General features: G+C 32.4%; 5 long non-coding RNA genes across 8 annotated transcripts; 3 read left to right on the forward strand and 2 right to left on the reverse strand.

Moving 5' to 3' along the window:
• The first annotated feature begins 4,702 nt into the window (after positions 1 to 4,702).
• Positions 4,703 to 5,403, forward strand: LOC149661240 (uncharacterized). Its single transcript, XR_016368821.1, has 2 exons — positions 4,703 to 4,863; positions 4,927 to 5,403. It is a non-coding gene; the product is annotated as an uncharacterized LOC149661240 (long non-coding RNA).
• Positions 5,404 to 6,339: 936 nt separating this feature from the next.
• Positions 6,340 to 8,324, forward strand: LOC149661241 (uncharacterized). Of its 2 annotated transcripts, none has more exons than XR_016369074.1 (2): positions 6,340 to 6,922; positions 7,982 to 8,324. It is a non-coding gene; the product is annotated as an uncharacterized LOC149661241 (long non-coding RNA). The 2 variants fall into 2 exon arrangements; XR_016369075.1 differs by having other exon boundaries at positions 6,340 to 6,914.
• Positions 8,325 to 11,401: 3,077 nt separating this feature from the next.
• LOC149661242 (uncharacterized) lies at positions 11,402 to 13,063 on the reverse strand. Of its 2 annotated transcripts, none has more exons than XR_016369077.1 (2): positions 12,690 to 13,063; positions 11,402 to 11,623 (listed from the first exon to the last, which is right to left on the reverse strand). It is a non-coding gene; the product is annotated as an uncharacterized LOC149661242 (long non-coding RNA). The 2 variants fall into 2 exon arrangements; XR_016369076.1 differs by having other exon boundaries at positions 12,682 to 13,063.
• Positions 13,064 to 19,313: 6,250 nt separating this feature from the next.
• On the forward strand, positions 19,314 to 19,938 carry LOC149661243 (uncharacterized). The gene is made up of 2 exons (XR_016369129.1): positions 19,314 to 19,401; positions 19,732 to 19,938. It is a non-coding gene; the product is annotated as an uncharacterized LOC149661243 (long non-coding RNA).
• Positions 19,939 to 20,330: 392 nt separating this feature from the next.
• On the reverse strand, positions 20,331 to 21,924 carry LOC149661244 (uncharacterized). Of its 2 annotated transcripts, none has more exons than XR_016369079.1 (2): positions 21,740 to 21,924; positions 20,331 to 20,673 (listed from the first exon to the last, which is right to left on the reverse strand). It is a non-coding gene; the product is annotated as an uncharacterized LOC149661244 (long non-coding RNA). The 2 variants fall into 2 exon arrangements; XR_016369078.1 differs by having other exon boundaries at positions 21,732 to 21,924.
• Positions 21,925 to 26,148: the final 4,224 nt, after the last annotated feature.

The following is a 26,148-nucleotide window of genomic DNA, read 5'->3' on the forward strand; positions in this document are numbered from 1 at the left end:
AAATTTAAGGGTGACTACAACTTACTATTTTACAGAAAATGCTTATATTTAAGTTAATTACGGGTCAAATTAATTCAAATTTACTATACATAATCAGAAACGTGTTTGGTTTAATATACACTACTTAAATAGTTAATAACTAGCTATTATCTCACTTAAATTCGGGGTGTCTACAACACATTATTTTACAGAAAATGAATTATTTAAGTTAATTACGGGTCAAATTAATTCAAATTTACTATACATAATCAGAAACGTGTTTGGTTTAATATACACTACTTAAATAGTTAATAACTAGCTATTTTCTCACTTAAATTCGGGGTGTCTACAACACACTATTTTACAGATTCATGGGTGCCTCCAAATATACTATTTTACAGAAAATGCTTATATTTAAGTTAATTACCGATCAAATTAATTCAAATTACCTACATCTACTAAGAATATTACGCTCTATAATATAAACGCGTTTAAAAATTAATTTCTATCAAATATACTTAAATTTAAGGGTGCATACAGATTTTGTACTCGGGAAAAGATGACTTACAGGAGGCACTATTTTACAGAAAATGCTTATATTTAAGTTAATTACGGGTCAAATTAATTCAAATTACCTACATCTACTAAGAATATTACGCTCTATAATATAAACGCGTTTAAAAATTAATTTCTATCAAATATACCTAAATTTAAGGGTGCATACAGATTTTGTACTCGGGAAAAGATGACTTACAGGAGGCACTATTTTACAGAAAATGCTTATATTTAAGTTAATTACGGGTCAAATTAATTCAAATTTACTATACATAATCAGAAACGTGTTTGGTTTAATATACACTACTTAAATAGTTAATAACTAGCTATTATCTCACTTAAATTCAGGGTGTCTACAACACACTATTTTACAGATTCATGGGTGCCTCCAAATATAATTACCGATCAAATTAATTCAAATTACCTACATCTACTAAGAATATTACGCTCTATAATATAAACGCGTTTAAAAATTAATTTCTATCAAATATACTTAAATTTAAGGGTGCATACAGATTTTTACTCGGGAAAAGATGACTTACAGGAGGCACTATTTTACAGAAAATGCTTATATTTAAATTAATTACGGGTCAAATTAATTCAAATTTACTATACATAATCAGAAACGTGTTTGGTTTAATATACACTACTTAAATAGTTAATAACTAGCTATTTTCTCACTTAAATTCAGGGTGCCTACAACACACTATTTTACAGAAAATGCTTATATTTAAGTTAATTACGGGTCAAATTAATTCAAATTTACTATACATAATCAGAAACGTGTTTGGTTTAATATACACTACTTAAATAGTTAATAACTAGCTATTTTCTCACTTAAATTCAGGGTGCCTACAACACATTATTTTACAGATTCATGGGTGCCTCCAAATGTACTATTTTACAGAAAGTGCGATTATTTAAGTTAATTACGAGTAGTAATCATACTTAAACTGAGGAAGGCAACAAGACTTTCGTAATCTTGTCTACTGGGGTAAGAATTTTACCAAAATGTGAATATTTAAGTTAATTAAGTATGAAATTAAATCTAACTTGGATTATAATGCTATTTGAGTGTGATGTTCAAATTAAACACTATAAAAAGTAAATTGTGCCAATTAAACTTACGGTAATTGTGCCTTCAAAATATTGCTAAAGGAAAACCACGGCCACAGCGGTTTGAACTGTCCAAAATGCTTTTATTTAACATAGCTATTAAAGTAATGAAATTTAATTTGTTAATGTGTCATATGAATGTGGTGCTCAATTTAAACGCAATTTAATGTTAATTGCGAGCAATTATTCTCAAATATAAGTTGGCTACAACTTACATAATACAATTTTACATAACCTGGGTGCCTACGAGACACAATTTTACCAAAACGCTTTCATTTAACTTAATTTTGGATGGAATTCGATCTAAGTTGGTACATATACATTTGAGATTGCGCTGATTAATTTAAACGCGACTTGAAATTAATTCTGAGCAATTATTCTCAAATAAATGGTGCCTACAACTTTTGAATTTTACATAACCTGGGTGTCTACAACTTTTTAATTTTACATAACCTGGGTGCCTACAAGACACTATTTTATCAGAACGCTTTCATTTAACTTAATTTTGGATGGAATTCAATTTAAGTTGGTACATATATATTTGAGATTGCGACGATTAATTTAAAGGCAACACAGTTTCTCGATGCAACTACCCTTTTTGAAACACTGTATAAATTAACGTAATAATTTTTGTAAGTTTTGTTAATGGTTTTGATGTTATTTTAGCAATTTAAAACAACAGCACTCTTCCGTTTTGAACTATTAAATTATTAAATAACAAAAGAATTAACACAACAGTTATCCAGGAAAAAATTAGTGTGATGGGTTATATTGGAGAAATTTGATCACATTAAAATTTATTAAATATGACGCAAAGCAATAGGACTAGGGCGCTTACTAGACCCAAAAGCTATCATCTGTGTGGGCTAATTATTTTTGGATTACATGATATGGGGTATACAAGTTACTAGTACCCCTAGCACGTGACCTGATTTATTAATGGCCCCTCGACAACTATGCGTTTTACAAGTTACGAGTCTAAGAGGGAAAGGCGCGGGGTAAAACTCTGCCTTCCATCTCGCTTTTTAGCCCCACCGCTGTGTGTGTTTTGGATCTGAGAGTGCACAAACACAGCACTAGAGCAACTCTCTTGTATCTCCGGATACTTAGGGTTGCCTACCCCCTTTTCCCGTCGAAAGGGTGTATTGTCTATCGCGCTTTGTAAAACGCATAGTTGTCGAGGGGCCTTTAATAAATCACGTCACGTGCTAGGGGTACTAGTAACTTGTATACCCCATATCATGTAATCCAAAAATAATTAGCCCACACAGATGATAGCTTTTGGGTCTAGTAAGCGCCCTAGTCCTATTGTTTTGCGTCATAATTAATAAATTTTAATGTGATCAAATTTCTCCAATATAACCCATCACACCAATTTTTTCCTGGATAACTGTTGTGTTAATTCTTTTGTTATTTAATAATTTAATGGTTCAAAACGGAGGAGTGCTGTTGTTTTAAATTGATAAAATAACATCAAAACCATTAACAAAACTTACAAAAATTATTCCGTTAATTTATACAGAGTGTTTCAAAAAGGGTAGTTGCATCGAGAAACTGTGTTGCCTTTAAATTAATCGTCGCAATCTCAAATATATATGTACCAACTTAGATTGAATTCCATCCAAAATTAAGTTAAATGAAAGCGTTCTGATAAAATAGTGTCTTGTAGGCACGCAGGTTATGTAAAATTGTATTATGTAAGTTGTAGGCAACTTATATTTAAGAATAATTGCTCGCAATTAACATTAAATTGCGTTTAAATTGAGCACCACATTCATATGACACATTAACAAATTAAATTTCATTACTTTAATAGTTATGTTAAATAATCGCATTTTGGACAGTTCAAACCGCTGTGGCCGTGGTTTTCCTTTAGCAATATTTTGAAGGCACCCTTACCGTAAGTTTAATTGGCACAATTTACTTTTTATAGTGTTTAATTTGAACATCACACTCAAATAGCATTATAATCCAAGTTAGATTTAATTTCATACTTAATTAACTTAAATATTCACATTTTGGTAAAATTCTTACCCCAGTAGACAAGATTACGAAAGTCTTGTTGCCTTCCTCAGTTTAAGTATGATTACTACTCGTAATTAACTTAAATAATCGCACTTTCTGTAAAATAGTACATTTGGAGGCACCCATGAATCTGTAAAATAATGTGTTGTAGGCACCCTGAATTTAAGTGAGAAAATAGCTAGTTATTAACTATTTAAGTAGTGTATATTAAACCAAACACGTTTCTGATTATGTATAGTAAATTTGAATTAATTTGACCCGTAATTAACTTAAATAATCGCATTTTCTGTAAAATAGTGTGTTGTAGACACCCTGAATTTAAGTGAGAAAATAGCTAGTTATTAACTATTTAAGTAGTGTATATTAAACCAAACACGTTTCTGATTATGTATAGTAAATTTGAATTAATTTGACCCGTAATTAACTTAAATATAAGCATTTTCTGTAAAATAGTGTGTTGTAGACACCCTGAATTTAAGTGAGAAAATAGCTAGTTATTAACTATTTAAGTAGTGTATATTAAACCAAACACGTTTCTGATTATGTATAGTAAATTTGAATTAATTTGACCCGTAATTAACTTAAATAATCGCATTTTCTGTAAAATAGTGCCTCCTATAAGTCATCTTTTCCCGAGTACAAAACCTGTATGCACCCTTAAATTTAGGTATATTTGATAGAAATTAATTTGTAAACGCGTTTATATTATAGAGCGTAATATTCTTAGTAGATGTAGGTAATTTGAATTAATTTGACCCGTAATTAACTTAAATATAAGCATTTTCTGTAAAATAGTAAGTTGTAGTCACCCTTAAATTTAAGTAAATTAGTTCGGAATTAAGTTTTAAAATGGTTTATAATATAGATCATAGTTTACTTATTATATATATGCAATTTTGAACCAGTTTCACCGGTAATTAACTTAAATATAAGTCTTTTTCTATAAAACTACTGCTATAGTAGTTTTCCTACTGAGGGCACTTGTAGGCACTTTCTGTAATTCTGTAAAAAAGTGTGGCCCGATAGGGGGCCTTTTCCAAATTTTCTTTTTGCTATAACTTTTTTCAGAAGAAAATGAGCATTTTCTTCTGCTTTTTTCCTATTCATTTCCGGTGAAAAATTTTTACGCCATAATTTTTCTCACCTCATATACTTTCCAAAAAACCAAACCACAATAAAATCTGAGAGGTGGGTGGTATTCTTGGAAATTCCCCGATAATGAGTTAAAAATGAACTTTTCTAATTTCAAAGTAAAAAATACAAGCATCTGCTGCATCATGAACCTATTGACGTTTTCTTCCCAGTGCCAAACAGAGGGGACGAGTGATGAAGGAGGGCTTCTCATATCACACGACGCGAGCAAGTTTCAACGGTTTATTTATTTAATTATTTATTTAGGTTGAATACATGTAAGCCTTATAGGCTTGGGTAGTATTTCTTTTTTTTTTCTGCAACAATAGTATCAAATTTAGTAAAATGGTAACAAGTTGTAAGATGAACAATATAATGAGAACGAATTTACTAAAATAGTAACAAATTGTGAGATGAACAATATAATGAGATCGACATATACATGGTTAATGTTGTATAGATGGGTTTACATTATAGAATTAAAATGGGGGAATTAATAAAAAAATGGGGGAATATAGATTTTGTTTTTATATCTATATACTTTTGTTTATACTTCATAAATGTACTATAGAATAAATAAATTGTTCGTCGATTTAATGAATCTCATTTTTTATTCCTTTTCTTGTCAATTAAGTTACAGGCATACATAAGAATTTAAAATGGATTATTTAGATTAAAATGGATCGGGAATATGGGTTAAATAGAGGTTCCCGGTAATCACTTTAGCACTGTTAAGGGCAGCGCGTCGAGGGGCTATTCACTAATGAAAATTTTCATTCAGTGGTGATTTTTATTTATGCTTTAAAAAAGGATAAGGATTCATTGGTGATTTAAAATGGATGGGGATTAATGGTTGCGTCTGGATTACGAGTAAACATCGAGGGGCTACTCAGTACGCACTAAAAACTTGTTAGCGATTTTAAACCGGAGTGGGATTGTGGGTAACATAGGGGCTACGTGTTGTTATTATTTTACTAGTTATGAACGGATAATTAAGAATTCACACATTTGACGCAAGGGGAGCTTCAAACGGAGTTACGTATTTACTGACATCTAAAACACGATGAAATTCTGCTAGACATTCGTGTAAGCAATAGATAGTTCATAAATTGCCGCTAGGGGTGCTATGTACGTAGTTACGTACTTACTGACATCTAAAACATGATAAAATTCGGCTAGACATTCGTGTAACCAATAGAGATAGTTATATAAATTGCCGCTACGGGCGCTGTATACGTTGTTACGAATTTTACTGACATATAAAACATGATAAAATTCTGCTACCAATTCGTGTTAGCAAATTATAATTCTTAAATTGCCGCTAGGGGCGCTTTATACGTAGTTACGTATTTACTGACATCTAAAGCATGATAAAATTCTGCTAGGCATTCGTGTTAGCAAAATATAGTTCATAAATTGCCACTAGGGGCGCTGTGTTCGTAGTTACGTGTTTAATGACATCTTAAACATGATAAAATTCTGCTAGACATTCGTGTAAGCAATAGATAGTTCATAAATTGCCGCTAGGGGCGCTGTATACGTAGTTACGTATTTACTGACATCTAAAACATGATAAAATTCTGCTAGACATTCTTGAAAGCAATAGATAGTTCATAAATTGCCGCTAGGGGCGCTGTATACGTAGTTACGTATTTACTGACATCTAAAACATGATAAAATTCTACTAGACATTCGTGTAACCAATAGACAGTTCATAAATTGCCGCTAGGGGCGCTGTATACGTAGTTACGTATTTACTGACATCTAATACATGAAGATATTCGCCGCTAGGGGCGCTGTCTATAAAATTATATAGGCCTAACGGTGTGTTCTCTTTTTTGAAATAGCGCCCACGTCACACTTCGAAGCGCCCCCAACGACGTTATTTATTATAAAACTCGGACGCCACTTGTCCAGTTTCCTTTTCTCTCTGCGCCGGCGACCAGTCAACATCGTTCCTTGATCAGCTCCTCGTAATGCTGACTTTCGAAGGCAATATTGGATGGAAAGCCACGTTTTACGCCGATGTTGGGACGTGACTCTAAGCTCTCCGCCATTGAATGTCCATTAGAACGTCGAAATCAACGCGGAAGGTTAAGCCTAGTACGGTATGTGTGTAAGTCTTTCAATAATCCAATGCCATCCAGCTAGCATATTATTATTTTATTTATTTTAGAGTTTAGATTATTTAGGTAGAGTTAATTGTTAGTGAATTATGTTTATTTATTGAAAATTAACTACAATATGAAGAAATTACCAGACACGAGGTCAGTTAGACAAGGCTTAATTTAGAACATCTTAAATCAGGTAATTGGGCTCATGTTAGGGGAAATTAAATTCCTTATCTTTTTTAAATAATAAACCTCGACTGTTTGCAAAATTAGGTCTCATTTAAAGGCGCGAAACTATATTACCTAAAATGAGTAACGTATGGTTAAACGGTGCCAGATTAGGTTCCACTAGGCTAGGCTAAACTTTTTATAAATTTATCCGGGCCTGGCACTAATCTCTAAGTTTTAACTTTATGCGGTCATTTTAATTTAAATTAACGAGGATATTTTTGAATTATTACGCGTAAATTATAGATTTGAGATTCTAAAATTTCATTCGTGGCAGTATTTCATTATTTTAGATAATGAACCACGGTCTATTTAATAAATTAAATGGTTTAAATTAGGGTTAACTGTTAATAAATTATAATTCATTATGCAAATTAAGTCAATTTAATAATTTTAAATTGAGCCCCGAACGCGAAGTTAAGGCTTGATTTTTAATTTATATTTACGGGAATATTTTACGTAGTTTTTTTCTTAAATTATTTTGATCAATGGTATTGTTTCCGTGAGTTATTACTTATTATTTTGTTAGGACCTTAAGTAGTCGTTTAATTCTGACATGGAAATTGCTTAATATTTAGTGCAATTCTTACATTTATTTATGGGAATATTTTACTTGGGTTTTTCTTAAATTATTATTTTGCTAGGACCTTAAAGTAGCCTTTTAATTCTGATTTGGCTTAATATTTAGTGTGATTTTTAAATTTTGTTTTTGGGAATATTTTACTTGGTTTTTCTTCGATAATTTACGGAAACAAAACCATAGATTAAAATTATTTTTTTGTTAGGACCCCTCTAATTCTTATTAATATTTGTTATTAATATATTTTCATTTTTAGACGCGATGACTTTCTTGGATATTCTGTTGCTGGTCATTCGGAGACTTTTCCTAGCAGATGATTTCAACCTTTGTTAGAGACGCTCATTCCAGATGACATCTTCCTTGGATTTGCGATACAAGATGTTTTCAACCTGTGGTGGCCATGCAATCATTCTCTACAAAGATGCGATGAACATCACCGAATCTAGAAAATTCAAATTTTTATTAGAATTATATTTGCAACTACTTAATTTCTTTTTACACGTTCAAACTTCAATTTACGGTACACTTTATACTATTTTTTGCTGAAAATTTTTGTAAACACCTTATTTTTTACTTTTTGTTCAATAAATTATGCCTTAAACCACTTTTTTTGTTTTCTTAAAAATTATTTGATTAAGAGGGAAGGTTTGAATTTTTTAGCTCTAAACAGATAGCCTATTTTTTGAGGACCCTCTTTTAAGCTTCTTTTAGCTTATATCAAAATGAAGACGATATTGTTTTATAATAAAAAAAATTAACCTAAAACAAGCTTAAATTGTTTTAAAAAGTAAAAAAAAGCCTAAAAAGGGCCTCAAAAATACTACCCTAAGTCCAGACCCTAAAAAATTCAAACCATCCCCTATATCGAAACTTTTTTAAGAAAACAAAGAACGTGAGGCAAGGCAAAAATCTTTTATTGAGAAAAAACAATTGAGGTGTTTACAAAAATTTTCTACAAAAAAATATTTAAAGCGTTCCATATATTAAAATTTTAAATGAGGTAGGCTAGTTACCGATTAAATTTAAAAATAAAATTAAGTTATGTGGCGGAAAAACTTCACGGTCCAATCAGTTCGAAGGTCTCGTGTTTCGCAAATCCAAGAAAAATGTCATCTGGATTGAGGGTCCTTAACATCGGATGAACTTCCATGTGTACTTGAAAACGTCTCTGAATGACCAGCAACAGTTTATCCAAGAAAATCATTCGCGTCTAAAAATTAAAATAAATTAATTAAAAATATTAAGACAATGCCTAATTTTAAAATAAGTGCTACTTTAAGCCTAACAAAATAATAATTTACCGAAATAATCCCATATATTTAAATAATTAGCCAAATACTGGCGATAAATCGCTAAGAAAATTTTTTTTAATAATTTAAGTTAAATTTCTTAGGCCTTGTTCAAATGTCTTAACCTCGTGGTCGTGGTTTATTTAATATTAATACAAAATTATTATTTAATAGACTGAATTTACGTAAATAATAATAATTAACTGCCTGTTTCATTTTAATTTATTAAAACAGTAAGCTATTTAAAAAAGGCTTACATTTGCTGCGCATTAACAAGTTTGTTCATTCCAACATGGCCTCGCTGAATCGATTCCAAAAGAACATTCAATGGCGGAAGAGCTCTAGATTCTGGATTTATTTCTTGACGGCGAAAAGAAAAATGGCTGATCGGCGGCGAAAGGTCTGATTTCCAAGAGCTGAGCAGGAAACGATCTTGACTCCACGATGCCAATCGAAGAAAGAAATTTCGGTTGATTACTCAAGAACAAAGTTCTCTCCCGCAAGATTTAGGCCCTCAAGACGTTAAAAGCAGACGACGCTAATTGGAGTAATACCGTTTTTCCGTTGGCCTATTCCATGGAGTAATTTTCTTGGAGCGAGAAGGAAACTTTCTTTAAAATTCCATAAAATTTGGTGTCTCCTACAATATTGCTCCATACCTTCCATTGTCCTTTTCCATGGAGTAATTTTTATGGAGCGGGAAGGAAATTACTCCATGGAAAAGGACAATGGAAGGTATGGAGCAAAATTGTAGGATACACCAAATTTTAGGGAAACTTTAATTTTCGCTCCATAAAAACTACTCCATGGAAAAGGACAAGGGAAGGTATGGAGCAATATTGTAGGAGACACCAAATTTTAGGGAAACTTTCATTTTCGCTCCATAAAAATTACTCCACGGAAAAGGACAATGGAAGGTATGGAGCACTATTGTAGGAGACACCAAATTTTATGGAATTTTAAAGAAAGTTTCCTTCTCGCTCCAAGAAAATTACTCCATGGAATAGGCCAACGGAAAAACGGTATTACTCCAATTAGCGTCGTCTGCTTTTAACGTCTTGAGGGCCTAAATCTTGCGGGAGAGAACTTTGTTCTTGAGTAATCAACCGAAATTTCTTTCTTCGATTGGCATCGTGGAGTCAAGATCGTTTCCTGCTCAGCTCTTGGAAATCAGACCTTTCGCCGCCGATCAGCCATTTTTCTTTTCGCCGTCAAGAAATAAATCCAGAATCTAGAGCTCTTCCGCCATTGAATGTTCTTTTGGAATCGATTCAGCGAGGCCATGTTGGAATGAACAAACTTGTTAATGCGCAGCAAATGTAAGCCTTTTTTAAATAGCTTACTGTTTTAATAAATTAAAATGAAACAGGCAGTTAATTATTATTATTTACGTAAATTCAGTCTATTAAATAATAATTTTGTATTAATATTAAATAAACCACGACCACGAGGTTAAGACATTTGAACAAGGCCTAAGAAATTTAACTTAAATTATTAAAAAAAATTTTCTTAGCGATTTATCGCCAGTATTTGGCTAATTATTTAAATATATGGGATTATTTCGGTAAATTATTATTTTGTTAGGCTTAAAGTAGCACTTATTTTAAAATTAGGCATTGTCTTAATATTTTTAATTAATTTATTTTAATTTTTAGACGCGAATGATTTTCTTGGATAAACTGTTGCTGGTCATTCAGAGACGTTTTCAAGTACACATGGAAGTTCATCCGATGTTAAGGACCCTCAATCCAGATGACATTTTTCTTGGATTTGCGAAACACGAGACCTTCGAACTGATTGGACCGTGAAGTTTTTCCGCCACATAACTTAATTTTATTTTTAAATTTAATCGGTAACTAGCCTACCTCATTTAAAATTTTAATATATGGAACGCTTTAAATATTTTTTTGTAGAAAATTTTTGTAAACACCTCAATTGTTTTTTCTCAATAAAAGATTTTTGCCTTGCCTCACGTTCTTTGTTTTCTTAAAAAAGTTTCGATATAGGGGATGGTTTGAATTTTTTAGGGTCTGGACTTAGGGTAGTATTTTTGAGGCCCTTTTTAGGCTTTTTTTTACTTTTTAAAACAATTTAAGCTTGTTTTAGGCTAATTTTTTTTATTATAAAACAATATCGTTTTCATTTTGATATAAGCTAAAAGAAGCTTAAAAGAGGGTCCTCAAAAAATAGGCTATCTGTTTAGAGCTAAAAAATTCAAACCTTCCCTCTTAATCAAATAATTTTTAAGAAAACAAAAAAAGTGGTTTAAGGCATAATTTATTGAACAAAAAGTAAAAAATAAGGTGTTTACAAAAATTTTCAGCAAAAAATAGTATAAAGTGTACCGTAAATTGAAGTTTGAACGTGTAAAAAGAAATCAAGTAGTTGCAAATATAATTCTAATAAAAATTTGAATTTTCTAGATTCGGTGATGTTCATCGCATCTTTGTAGAGAATGATTGCATGGCCACCACAGGTTGAAAACATCTTGTATCGCAAATCCAAGGAAGATGTCATCTGGAATGAGCGTCTCTAACAAAGGTTGAAATCATCTGCTAGGAAAAGTCTCCGAATGACCAGCAACAGAATATCCAAGAAAGTCATCGCGTCTAAAAATGAAAATATATTAATAACAAATATTAATAAGAATTAGAGGGGTCCTAACAAAAAAATAATTTTAATCTATGGTTTTGTTTCCGTAAATTATCGAAGAAAAACCAAGTAAAATATTCCCAAAAACAAAATTTAAAAATCACACTAAATATTAAGCCAAATCAGAATTAAAAGGCTACTTTAAGGTCCTAGCAAAATAATAATTTAAGAAAAAACCAAGTAAAATATTCCCATAAATAAATGTAAGAATTGCACTAAATATTAAGCAATTTCCATGTCAGAATTAAACGACTACTTAAGGTCCTAACAAAATAATAAGTAATAACTCACGGAAACAATAACATAGATTAAAATAATTTAAGAAAAAAACTACGTAAAATATTCCCGTAAATATAAATTAAAAATCAAGCCTTAACTTCGCGTTCGGGGCTCAATTTAAAATTATTAAATTGACTTAATTTGCATAATTAATTATAATTTATTAACAGTTAACCCTAATTTAAACCATTTAATTTATTAAATAGACCGTGGTTCATTATCTAAAATAATCAAATACTGCCACGAATGAAATTTTAGAATCTCAAATCTATAATTTACGCGTAATAATTCAAAAATACCCTCGTTAATTTATATTAAAATGACCGCATAAAGTAAAAACTTAGAGATTAGTGCCAGGCCCGGATAAATTTATAAAAGGTTTAGCCTAGCCTAGTGTAACCTAATCTGGCACCGTTTAACCATACGTTACTCATTTTAGGTAATATAGTTTCGCGCCTTTAAATGAGACCTAATTTGCAAACAGTAGAGGTTTATTATTTAAAAAAGATAAGGAATTTAATTTCCCCTAACATGAGCCCAATTACCTGATTTAAGATGTTCTAAATTAAGCCTTGTCTAACTGACCTCGTGTCTGGTAATTTCTTCATATTGTAGTTAATTTTCAATAAATAAACATAATTAACTAACAATTAACTCTACCTAAATAATCTAAACTCTAAAATAAATAAAATAATAATAAGCTAGCTGGATGGCATTGGATTATTGAAAGACTTACACACATACCGTACTAGGCTTAACCTTCCGCGTTCATTTCGACGTTCTAATGGACATTCAATGGCGGAGAGCTTAGAGTCACGTCCCAACATCGGCGTAAAACGTGGCTTTCCATCCAATATTGCCTTCGAAAGTCAGCATTACGAGGAGCTGATCAAGGAACGATGTTGACTGGTCGCCGGCGCAGAGAAAAAAGGAAACTGGAAAAGTGGCGTCCGAGTTTTATAATAAATAACGTCGTTGGGGGCGCTTCGAAGTGTGACGTGGGCGCTATTTCAAATAAGAGAACACACCGTTAGGCCTATATAATTTTATAGACAGCGCCCCTAGCGGCGAATTTCTTCATGTATTAGATGTCAGTAAATACGTAACTACGTATACAGCGCCCCTAGCGGCAATTTATGAACTATCTATTGCTTACACGAATTTCTAGTAGAATTTTATCATGTTTTAGATGTCAGTAAATACGTAACTACGTATACAGCACCCCTAGCGGAAATTTATGAACTATCTATTGCTTACAAGAATGTCTAGCAGAATTTTATCATGTTTTAGATGTCAGTAAACACGTAATTACGAACACAGCGCCCCTAGCGGCAATTTATGAACTATATTTTGCTAACACGAAGGTCTAGCAGAATTTTATCATGCTTTAGATGTCGGTAAATACGTAACTACGTATAAAGCGCCCCTAGCGGCAATTTATGAACTATCTACTTCTGATATTTGTAATTGAGCTTCAGTTTAATATTAAATTGCTAATTAAATCATTCCAAGTAATAATTATGACGATAATAAGTTAAAAATGAACTTTTCTAATTTCAACGAAAAATACAAGCATCTGCCTCATTTTGAGCCTATTCACGTCATCTTCCCAATGCCAAGGAGAGGGTACGGGATCGACGCCATTCAGTGATAAAAGAAGGCTTCTGATATCACACGACGCGAGCAAGTTTCAACGGTTTACTTTTTGTTTTTATATCTATATACTTTTGTTTATAAATCATAAATGTACTATAGAATATTTAAATTGTTCGTCGATTTAATAAATCTCATTTTTTATTCCTTTTCTTGTCAATTAAGTTACAGGCATATATATGATTTTAAAATGGATTGGGAATATGGGTTAATTAGAGGTTCCCGGTAATCACTTTAGCACTGTTAAGGGCAGCGCGTCGAGGGCTATTCACTAATGAAAATTTTCATTCAGTGGTGATATTTATTTATGCTTTAAAAAAGGATAAATTCATTGGTGATTTAAAATGGATGGGGATTAATGGTTGCGTCTGGATTACGAGTAAACATCGAGGGGCTACTCACTAGAAACTTGTTAGCGATTTTAAACGGGATTGGGATTGTGGGTAACATAGGGGCTACGTGTTGTTATTATTTTACTAGTTATGAACGGATAATGAAGAATTCACACATTTGACGCAAGGGGAGCTTCAAACGTAGTTACGTATTTACTGACATCTAAAACACGATAAAATTCTGCTAGACATTCGTGTAAGCAATAGATAGTTCATAAGATGCCGCTAGGGGTGCTATGTACGTAGTTACGTACTTACTGACATCTAAAACATGATAAAATTCGGCTAGACATTCGTGTAACCAATAGAGATAGTTATATAAATTGCCGCTAGGGGCGCTGTATACGTTGTTACGTATTTTACTGACATATAAAACATGATAAAATTCTGCTACCAATTCGTGTTAGCAAATTATAATTCATAAATTGCCGCTAGGGGCGCTTTATACGTAGTTACGTATTTACTGACATCTAAAGCATGATAAAATTCTGCTAGACATTCGTGTTAGCAAAATATAGTTCATAAATTGCCGCTAGGGGCGCTGTGTTCGTAGTTACGTATTTACTGACATCTAAAACATGATAAAATTCTGCTAGACATTCTTGTAAGCAATAGATAGTTCATAAATTGCCGCTAGGGGCGCTGTATACGTAGTTACGTATTTTTTGACATCTAAAACATGATAAAATTCTGCTAGACATTCTTGTAAGCAATAGATAGTTCATAAATTGCCGCTAGGGGCGCTGTATACGTAGTTACGTATTTACTGACATCTAAAACATGATAAAATTCTGCTAGACATTCTTGTAAGCAATAGATAGTTCATAAATTGCCGCTAGGGGCGCTGTATACGTAGTTACGTACTTACTGACATCTAAAACATGATAAAATTCGGCTAGACATTCGTGTAACCAATAGAGATAGTTATATAAATTGCCGCTAGGGGCGCTGTATACGTTGTTACGTATTTTACTGACATATAAAACATGATAAAATTCTGCTACCAATTCGTGTTAGCAAATTATAATTCATAAATTGCCGCTAGGGGCGCTTTATACGTAGTTACGTATTTACTGACATCTAAAGCATGATAAAATTCTGCTAGACATTCGTGTTAGCAAAATATAGTTCATAAATTGCCGCTAGGGGCGCTGTGTTCGTAGTTACGTATTTACTGACATCTAAAACATGATAAAATTCTGCTAGACATTCTTGTAAGCAATAGATAGTTCATAAATTGCCGCTAGGGGCGCTGTATACGTAGTTACGTATTTTTTGACATCTAAAACATGATAAAATTCTGCTAGACATTCTTGTAAGCAATAGATAGTTCATAAATTGCCGCTAGGGGCGCTGTATACGTAGTTACGTATTTACTGACATCTAAAACATGATAAAATTCTGCTAGACATTCTTGTAAGCAATAGATAGTTCATAAATTGCCGCTAGGGGCGCTGTATACGTAGTTACGTATTTACTGATATCTAAAACATGATAAAATTCTACTAGACATTCGTGTAAGCAATAGACAGTTCATAAATTGCCGCTAGGGGCGCTGTATACGTAGTTACGTATTTACTGACATCTAATACATGAAGATATTCGCCGCTAGGGGCGCTGTATACGTAGTTACGTATTTACTGACATCTAATACATGAAGATATTCGCCGCTAGGGGCGCTGTCTATAAAATTATATAGGCCTAACGGTGTGTTCTCTTTTTTGAAATAGCGCCCACGTCACACTTCGAAGCGCCCCCAACGACGTTATTTATTATAAAACTCGGACGCCACTTGTCCAGTTTCCTTTTCTCTCTGCGCCGGCGACCAGTCAACATCGTTCCTTGATCAGCTCCTCGTAATGCTGACTTTCGAAGGCAATATTGGATGGAAAGCCACGTTTTACGCCGATGTTGGGACGTGACTCTAAGCTCTCCGCCATTGAATGTCCATTAGAACGTCGAAATCAACGCGGAAGGTTAAGCCTAGTACGGTATGTGTATAAGTCTTTCAATAATCCAATGCCATCCAGCTAGCATATAATTATTTTATTTATTTTAGAGTTTAGATTATTTAGGTAGAGTTAATTGTTAGTGAATTATGTTTATTTATTGAAAATTAACTACAATATGAAGAAATTACCAGACACGAGGTCAGTTAGACAAGGCTTAATTTAGAACATCTTAAATCAGGTAATTGGGCTCATGTTAGGGGAAATTAAATTCCTTATCTTTTTTAAATAATAAACCTCGACTGTTTGCAAATTAGGTCTCATTTAAAGGCGCGAAACTATATTACCTAAAATGAGTAACGTATGGTTAAACGGTGCCAGATTAGGTTCCACTAGGCTAGGCTAAACCTTTTATAAATTTATCCGGGCCTGGCACTAATCTCTAAGTTTTAACTTTATGCGGTCATTTTAATTTAAATTAACGAGGATATTTTTGAATTATTACGCGTAAATTATAGATTTGAGATTCTAAAATTTCATTCGTGGCAGTATTTCATTATTTTAGATAATGAACCACGGTCTATTTAATAAATTAAATGGTTTAAATTAGGGTTAACTGTTAATAAATTATAATTAATTATGCAAATTAAGTCAATTTAATAATTTTAAATTGAGCCCCGAACGCGAAGTTAAGGCTTGATTTTTAATTTATATTTACGGGAATATTTTACGTAGTTTTTTTCTTAAATTATTTTGATCAATGGTATTGTTTCCGTGAGTTATTACTTATTATTTTGTTAGGACCTTAAGTAGTCGTTTAATTCTGACATGGAAATTGCTTAATATTTAGTGCAATTCTTACATTTATTTATGGGAATATTTTACTTGGGTTTTTCTTAAATTATTATTTTGCTAGGACCTTAAAGTAGCCTTTTAATTCTGATTTGGCTTAATATTTAGTGTGATTTTTAAATTTTGTTTTTGGGAATATTTTACTTGGTTTTTCTTCGATAATTTACGGAAACAAAACCATAGATTAAAATTATTTTTTTGTTAGGACCCCTCTAATTCTTATTAATATTTGTTATTAATATATTTTCATTTTTAGACGCGATGACTTTCTTGGATATTCTGTTGCTGGTCATTCGGAGACTTTTCCTAGCAGATGATTTCAACCTTTGTTAGAGACGCTCATTCCAGATGACATCTTCCTTGGATTTGCGATACAAGATGTTTTCAACCTGTGGTGGCCATGCAATCATTCTCTACAAAGATGCGATGAACATCACCGAATCTAGAAAATTCAAATTTTTATTAGAATTATATTTGCAACTACTTAATTTCTTTTTACACGTTCAAACTTCAATTTACGGTACACTTTATACTATTTTTTGCTGAAAATTTTTGTAAACACCTTATTTTTTACTTTTTGTTCAATAAATTATGCCTTAAACCACTTTTTTTGTTTTCTTAAAAATTATTTGATTAAGAGGGAAGGTTTGAATTTTTTAGCTCTAAACAGATAGCCTATTTTTTGAGGACCCTCTTTTAAGCTTCTTTTAGCTTATATCAAAATGAAGACGATATTGTTTTATAATAAAAAAAATTAACCTAAAACAAGCTTAAATTGTTTTAAAAAGTAAAAAAAAGCCTAAAAAGGGCCTCAAAAATACTACCCTAAGTCCAGACCCTAAAAAATTCAAACCATCCCCTATATCGAAACTTTTTTAAGAAAACAAAGAACGTGAGGCAAGGCAAAAATCTTTTATTGAGAAAAAACAATTGAGGTGTTTACAAAAATTTTCTACAAAAAAATATTTAAAGCGTTCCATATATTAAAATTTTAAATGAGGTAGGCTAGTTACCGATTAAATTTAAAAATAAAATTAAGTTATGTGGCGGAAAAACTTCACGGTCCAATCAGTTCGAAGGTCTCGTGTTTCGCAAATCCAAGAAAAATGTCATCTGGATTGAGGGTCCTTAACATCGGATGAACTTCCATGTGTACTTGAAAACGTCTCTGAATGACCAGCAACAGTTTATCCAAGAAAATCATTCGCGTCTAAAAATTAAAATAAATTAATTAAAAATATTAAGACAATGCCTAATTTTAAAATAAGTGCTACTTTAAGCCTAACAAAATAATAATTTACCGAAATAATCCCATATATTTAAATAATTAGCCAAATACTGGCGATAAATCGCTAAGAAAATTTTTTTTAATAATTTAAGTTAAATTTCTTAGGCCTTGTTCAAATGTCTTAACCTCGTGGTCGTGGTTTATTTAATATTAATACAAAATTATTATTTAATAGACTGAATTTACGTAAATAATAATAATTAACTGCCTGTTTCATTTTAATTTATTAAAACAGTAAGCTATTTAAAAAAGGCTTACATTTGCTGCGCATTAACAAGTTTGTTCATTCCAACATGGCCTCGCTGAATCGATTCCAAAAGAACATTCAATGGCGGAAGAGCTCTAGATTCTGGATTTATTTCTTGACGGCGAAAAGAAAAATGGCTGATCGGCGGCGAAAGGTCTGATTTCCAAGAGCTGAGCAGGAAACGATCTTGACTCCACGATGCCAATCGAAGAAAGAAATTTCGGTTGATTACTCAAGAACAAAGTTCTCTCCCGCAAGATTTAGGCCCTCAAGACGTTAAAAGCAGACGACGCTAATTGGAGTAATACCGTTTTTCCGTTGGCCTATTCCATGGAGTAATTTTCTTGGAGCGAGAAGGAAACTTTCTTTAAAATTCCATAAAATTTGGTGTCTCCTACAATAGTGCTCCATACCTTCCATTGTTCTTTTCCGTGGAGTAATTTTTATGGAGCGAAAATGAAAGTTTCCCTAAAATTTGGTGTCTCCTACAATATTGCTCCATACCTTCCCTTGTCCTTTTCCATGGAGTAGTTTTTATGGAGCGAAAATTAAAGTTTCCCTAAAATTTGGTGTATCCTACAATTTTGCTCCATACCTTCCATTGTCCTTTTCCATGGAGTAATTTCCTTCCCGCTCCATAAAAATTACTCCATGGAAAAGGACAATGGAAGGTATGGAGCAATATTGTAGGAGACACCAAATTTTATGGAATTTTAAAGAAAGTTTCCTTCTCGCTCCAAGAAAATTACTCCATGGAATAGGCCAACGGAAAAACGGTATTACTCCAATTAGCGTCGTCTGCTTTTAACGTCTTGAGGGCCTAAATCTTGCGGGAGAGAACTTTGTTCTTGAGTAACCCACCGAAATTTCTTTCTTCGATTGGCATCGTGGAGTCAAGATCGTTTCCTGCTCAGCTCTTGGAAATCAGACCTTTCGCCGACGGTCAGCCATTTTTCTTTTCGCCGTCAAGGAATAAATCCATAATCAAGAGCTCTTTTCCGCCATTGAATGTTCTTCTGGAATCGATTCAGCGAGGCCATGTTGGAATGAACAAACTTGTTAATTCGCAGCAAATGTAAGCCTTTTTTAAATAGCTTACTGTTTTAATAAATTAAAATGAACCAGGCAGTTAATTATTTACGTAAATTCAGTCTATTAAATAATAATTTTGTATTAATATTAAATAAACCACGACCACGAGTTTAAGACATTTGAACAAGGCTTAAGAAATTTAACTTAAATTATTAAAAAAAATTTTCTTAGCGATTTATCGCCAGTATTTGGCTAATTATTTAAATATATGGGATTATTTCAGTAAATTATTATCTTGTTAGGCTTAAAGTAGCACTTATTTTAAAATTAGGCATTGTCTTAATATTTTTAATTAATTTATTTTAATTTTTAGACGCGAATGATTTTCTTGGATAAACTGTTGCTGGTCATTCAGAGACGTTTTCAAGTACACATGGAAGTTCATCCGATGTTAAGGACCCTCAATCCAGATGACATTTTTCTTGGATTTGCGAAACACGAGGCCTTCGAACTGATTGGACCGTGAAGGTTTTCCGCCACATAACTTAATTTTATTTTTAAATTTAATCGGTAACTAGCCTACCTCATTTAAAATTTTAATATATGGAACGCTTTAAATATTTTTTTGTAGAAAATTTTTGTAAACACCTCAATTGTTTTTTCTCAATAAAAGATTTTTGCCTAGCCTCACGTTCTTTGTTTTCTTAAAAAAGTTTCGATATAGGGGATGGTTTGAATATTTTAGGGTCTGGACTTAGGGTAGTATTTTTGAGGCCCTTTTTAGGCTTTTTTTTACTTTTTAAGCTTGTTTTAGGCTAATTTTTTTTATTATAAAACAATATCGTTTTCATTTTGATATAAGCTAAAAGAAGCTTAAAAGAGGGTCCTCAAAAAATAGGCTATCTGTTTAGAGCTAAAAAATTCAAACCTTCCCTCTTAATCAAATAATTTAAGAAAACAAAAAAAGTGGTTTAAGGCATAATTTATTGAACAAAAAGTAAAAAATAAGGTGTTTACAAAAATTTTCAGCAAAAAATAGTATAAAGTGTACCGTAAATTGAAGTTTGAACGTGTAAAAAGAAATTAAGTAGTTGCAAATATAATTCTAATAAAAATTTGAATTTTCTAGATTCGGTGATGTTCATCGCATCTTTGTAGAGAATGATTGCATGGCCACCACAGGTTGAAAACATCTTGTATCGCAAATCCAAGGAAGATGTCATCTGGAATGAGCGTCTCTAACAAAGGTTGAAATCATCTGCTAGGAAAAGTCTCCGAATGACCAGCAACAGAATATCCAAGAAAGTCATCGCGTCTAAAAATGAAAATATATTAATAACAAATATTAATAAGAATTAGAGGGGTCCTAACAAAAAAATAATTTTAATCTATGGTTTTGTTTCCGTAAATTATCGAAGAAAAACCAAGTAAAATATTCCCAAAAACAAAATTTAAAAATCACACTAAATATTAAGCCAAATCAGAATTAAAAGGCTACTTTAAGGTCCTAGCAAAATAATAATTTAAGAAAAACCCAAGTAAAATATTCCCATAAATAAATGTAAGAATTGCACTAAATATTAAGCAATTTCCATGTCAGAATTAAACGACTACTTAAGGTCCTAACAAAATAATAAGTAATAACTCACGGAAACAATACCATAGATTAAAATAATTTAAGAAAAAAACTACGTAAAATATTCCCGTAAATATAAATTAAAAATCAAGCCTTAACTTCGCGTTCGGGGCTCAATTTAAAATTATTAAATTGACTTAATTTGCATAATTAATTATAATTTATTAACAGTTAACCCTAATTTAAACCATTTAATTTATTAAATAGACCGTGGTTCATTATCTAAAATAATCAAATACTGCCACGAATGAAATTTTAGAATCTCAAATCTATAATTTACGCGTAATAATTCAAAAATACCCTCGTTAATTTATATTAAAATGACCGCATAAAGTAAAAACTTAGAGATTAGTGCCAGGCCCGGATAAATTTATAAAAGGTTTAGCCTAGCCTAGTGGAACCTAATCTGGCACCGTTTAACCATACGTTACTCATTTTAGGTAATATAGTTTCGCGCCTTTAAATGAGACCTAATTTGCAAACAGTAGAGGTTTATTATTTAAAAAAGATAAGGAATTTAATTTCCCCTAACATGAGCCCAATTACCTGATTTAAGATGTTCTAAATTAAGCCTTGTCTAACTGACCTCGTGTCTGGAAATTTCTTCATATTGTAGTTAATTTTCAATAAATAAACATAATTAACTAACAATTAACTCTACCTAAATAATCTAAACTCTAAAATAAATAAAATAATAATATGCTAGCTGGATGGCATTGGATTATTGAAAGACTTACACACATACCGTACTAGGCTTAACCTTCCGCGTTCATTTCGACGTTCTAATGGACATTCAATGGCGGAGAGCTTAGAGTCACGTCCCAACATCGGCGTAAAACGTGGCTTTCCATCCAATATTGCCTTCGAAAGTCAGCATTACGAGGAGCTGATCAAGGAACGATGTTGACTGGTCGCCGGCGCAGAGAAAAAAGGAAACTGGAAAAGTGGCATCCGAGTTTTATAATAAATAACGTCGTTGGGGGCGCTTCGAAGTGTGACGTGGGCGCTATTTCAAATAAGAGAACACACCGTTAGGCCTATATAATTTTATAGACAGCGCCCCTAGCGGCGAATTTCTTCATGTATTAGATGTCAGTAAATACGTAACTACGTATACAGCGCCCCTAGCGGCAATTTATGAACTATCTATTGCTTACACGAATTTCTAGTAGAATTTTATCATGTTTTAGATGTCAGTAAATACGTAACTACGTATACAGCACCCCTAGCGGAAATTTATGAACTATCTATTGCTTACAAGAATGTCTAGCAGAATTTTATCATGTTTTAGATGTCAGTAAACACGTAATTACGAACACAGCGCCCCTAGCGGCAATTTATGAACTATATTTTGCTAACACGAAGGTCTAGCAGAATTTTATCATGCTTTAGATGTCAGTAAATACGTAACTACGTATAAAGCGCCCCTAGCGGCAATTTATGAACTATCTACTTCTGATATTTGTAATTGAGCTTCAGTTTAATATTAAATTGCTAATTAAATCATTCCAAGTAATAATTATGACGATAATAAGTTAAAAATGAACTTTTCTAATTTCAACGAAAAATACAAGCATCTGCCTCATTTTGAGCCTATTCACGTCATCTTCCCAATGCCAAGGAGAGGGTACGGGATCGACGCCATTCAGTGATAAAAGAAGGCTTCTCATATCACACGACGCGAGCAAGTTTCAACGGTTTACTTTTTGTTTTTATATCTATATACTTTTGTTTATAAATCATAAATGTACTATAGAATATTTAAATTGTTCGTCGATTTAATAAATCTCATTTTTTATTCCTTTTCTTGTCAATTAAGTTACAGGCATATATATGATTTTAAAATGGATTGGGAATATGGGTTAATTAGAGGTTCCCGGTAATCACTTTAGCACTGTTAAGGGCAGCGCGTCGAGGGCTATTCACTAATGAAAATTTTCATTCAGTGGTGATATTTATTTATGCTTTAAAAAAGGATAAATTCATTGGTGATTTAAAATGGATGGGGATTAATGGTTGCGTCTGGATTACGAGTAAACATCGAGGGGCTACTCACTAGAAACTTGTTAGCGATTTTAAACGGGATTGGGATTGTGGGTAACATAGGGGCTACGTGTTGTTATTATTTTACTAGTTATGAACGGATAATGAAGAATTCACACATTTGACGCAAGGGGAGCTTCAAACGTAGTTACGTATTTACTGACATCTAAAACACGATAAAATTCTGCTAGACATTCGTGTAAGCAATAGATAGTTCATAAGATGCCGCTAGGGGTGCTATGTACGTAGTTACGTACTTACTGACATCTAAAACATGATAAAATTCGGCTAGACATTCGTGTAACCAATAGAGATAGTTATATAAATTGCCGCTAGGGGCGCTGTATACGTTGTTACGTATTTTACTGACATATAAAACATGATAAAATTCTGCTACCAATTCGTGTTAGCAAATTATAATTCATAAATTGCCGCTAGGGGCGATTTATACGTAGTTACGTATTTACTGACATCTAAAGCATGATAAAATTCTGCTAGACATTCGTGTTAGCAAAATATAGTTCATAAATTGCCGCTAGGGGCGCTGTGTTCGTAGTTACGTATTTACTGACATCTAAAACATGATAAAATTCTGCTAGACATTCTTGTAAGCAATAGATAGTTCATAAATTGCCGCTAGGGGCGCTGTATACGTAGTTACGTATTTACTGACATCTAAAACATGATAAAATTCTGCTAGACATTCTTGTAAGCAATAGATAGTTCATAAATTGCCGCTAGGGGCGCTGTATACGTAGTTACGTATTTACTGACATCTAAAACATGATAAAATTCTGCTAGACATTCTTGTAAGCAATAGATAGTTCATAAATTGCCGCTAGGGGCGCTGTATACGTAGTTACGTATTTACTGACATCTAAAATATGATAAAATTCTACTAGACATTCGTGTAAGCAATAGACAGTTCATAAATTGCCGCTAGGGGCGCTGTATACGTAGTTACGTATTTACTGACATCTAATACATGAAGATATTCGCCGCTAGGGGCGCTGTATACGTAGTTACGTATTTACTGACATCTAATACATGAAGATATTCGCCGCTAGGGGCGCTGTCTATAAAATTATATAGGCCTAACGGTGTGTTCTCTTTTTTGAAATAGCGCCCACGTCACACTTCGAAGCGCCCCCAACGACGTTATTTATTATAAAACTCGGACGCCACTTGTCCAGTTTCCTTTTCTCTCTGCGCCGGCGACCAGTCAACATCGTTCCTTGATCAGCTCCTCGTAATGCTGACTTTCGAAGGCAATATTGGATGGAAAGCCACGTTTTACGCCGATGTTGGGACGTGACTCTAAGCTCTCCGCCATTGAATGTCCATTAGAACGTCGAAATCAACGCGGAAGGTTAAGCCTAGTACGGTATGTGTATAAGTCTTTCAATAATCCAATGCCATCCAGCTAGCATATTATTATTTTATTTATTTTAGAGTTTAGATTATTTAGGTAGAGTTAATTGTTAGTGAATTATGTTTATTTATTGAAAATTAACTACAATATGAAGAAATTACCAGACACGAGGTCAGTTAGACAAGGCTTAATTTAGAACATCTTAAATCAGGTAATTGGGCTCATGTTAGGGGAAATTAAATTCCTTATCTTTTTTAAATAATAAACCTCGACTGTTTGCAAATTAGGTCTCATTTAAAGGCGCGAAACTATATTACCTAAAATGAGTAACGTATGGTTAAACGGTGCCAGATTAGGTTCCACTAGGCTAGGCTAAACCTTTTATAAATTTATCCGGGCCTGGCACTAATCTCTAAGTTTTAACTTTATGCGGTCATTTTAATTTAAATTAACGAGGATATTTTTGAATTATTACGCGTAAATTATAGATTTGAGATTCTAAAATTTCATTCGTGGCAGTATTTCATTATTTTAGATAATGAACCACGGTCTATTTAATAAATTAAATGGTTTAAATTAGGGTTAACTGTTAATAAATTATAATTAATTATGCAAATTAAGTCAATTTAATAATTTTAAATTGAGCCCCGAACGCGAAGTTAAGGCTTGATTTTTAATTTATATTTACGGGAATATTTTACGTAGTTTTTTTCTTAAATTATTTTGATCAATGGTATTGTTTCCGTGAGTTATTACTTATTATTTTGTTAGGACCTTAAGTAGTCGTTTAATTCTGACATGGAAATTGCTTAATATTTAGTGCAATTCTTACATTTATTTATGGGAATATTTTACTTGGGTTTTTCTTAAATTATTATTTTGCTAGGACCTTAAAGTAGCCTTTTAATTCTGATTTGGCTTAATATTTAGTGTGATTTTTAAATTTTGTTTTTGGGAATATTTTACTTGGTTTTTCTTCGATAATTTACGGAAACAAAACCATAGATTAAAATTATTTTTTTGTTAGGACCCCTCTAATTCTTATTAATATTTGTTATTAATATATTTTCATTTTTAGACGCGATGACTTTCTTGGATATTCTGTTGCTGGTCATTCGGAGACTTTTCCTAGCAGATGATTTCAACCTTTGTTAGAGACGCTCATTCCAGATGACATCTTCCTTGGATTTGCGATACAAGATGTTTTCAACCTGTGGTGGCCATGCAATCATTCTCTACAAAGATGCGATGAACATCACCGAATCTAGAAAATTCAAATTTTTATTAGAATTATATTTGCAACTACTTAATTTCTTTTTACACGTTCAAACTTCAATTTACGGTACACTTTATACTATTTTTTGCTGAAAATTTTTGTAAACACCTTATTTTTTACTTTTTGTTCAATAAATTATGCCTTAAACCACTTTTTTTGTTTTCTTAAAAATTATTTGATTAAGAGGGAAGGTTTGAATTTTTTAGCTCTAAACAGATAGCCTATTTTCTGAGGACCCTCTTTTAAGCTTCTTTTAGCTTATATCAAAATGAAAACGATATTGTTTTATAATAAAAAGAATTAGCCTAAAACAAGCTTAAATTGTTTTAAAAAGTAAAAAAGCCTAAAAAGGGCCTCAAAAATACTACCCTAAGTCCAGACCCTAAAAAATTCAAACCATCCCTTATATCGAAACTTTTTTAAGAAAACAAAGAACGTGAGGCAAGGCAAAAATCTTTTATTG

This window comes from Phalangium opilio, unplaced genomic scaffold (assembly GCF_054372755.1).
Source record: "Phalangium opilio isolate 3A_F unplaced genomic scaffold, DU_Popi_V2 ptg000070l_1, whole genome shotgun sequence".
Taxonomy (NCBI): Eukaryota; Metazoa; Arthropoda; class Arachnida; order Opiliones; family Phalangiidae; genus Phalangium; species Phalangium opilio.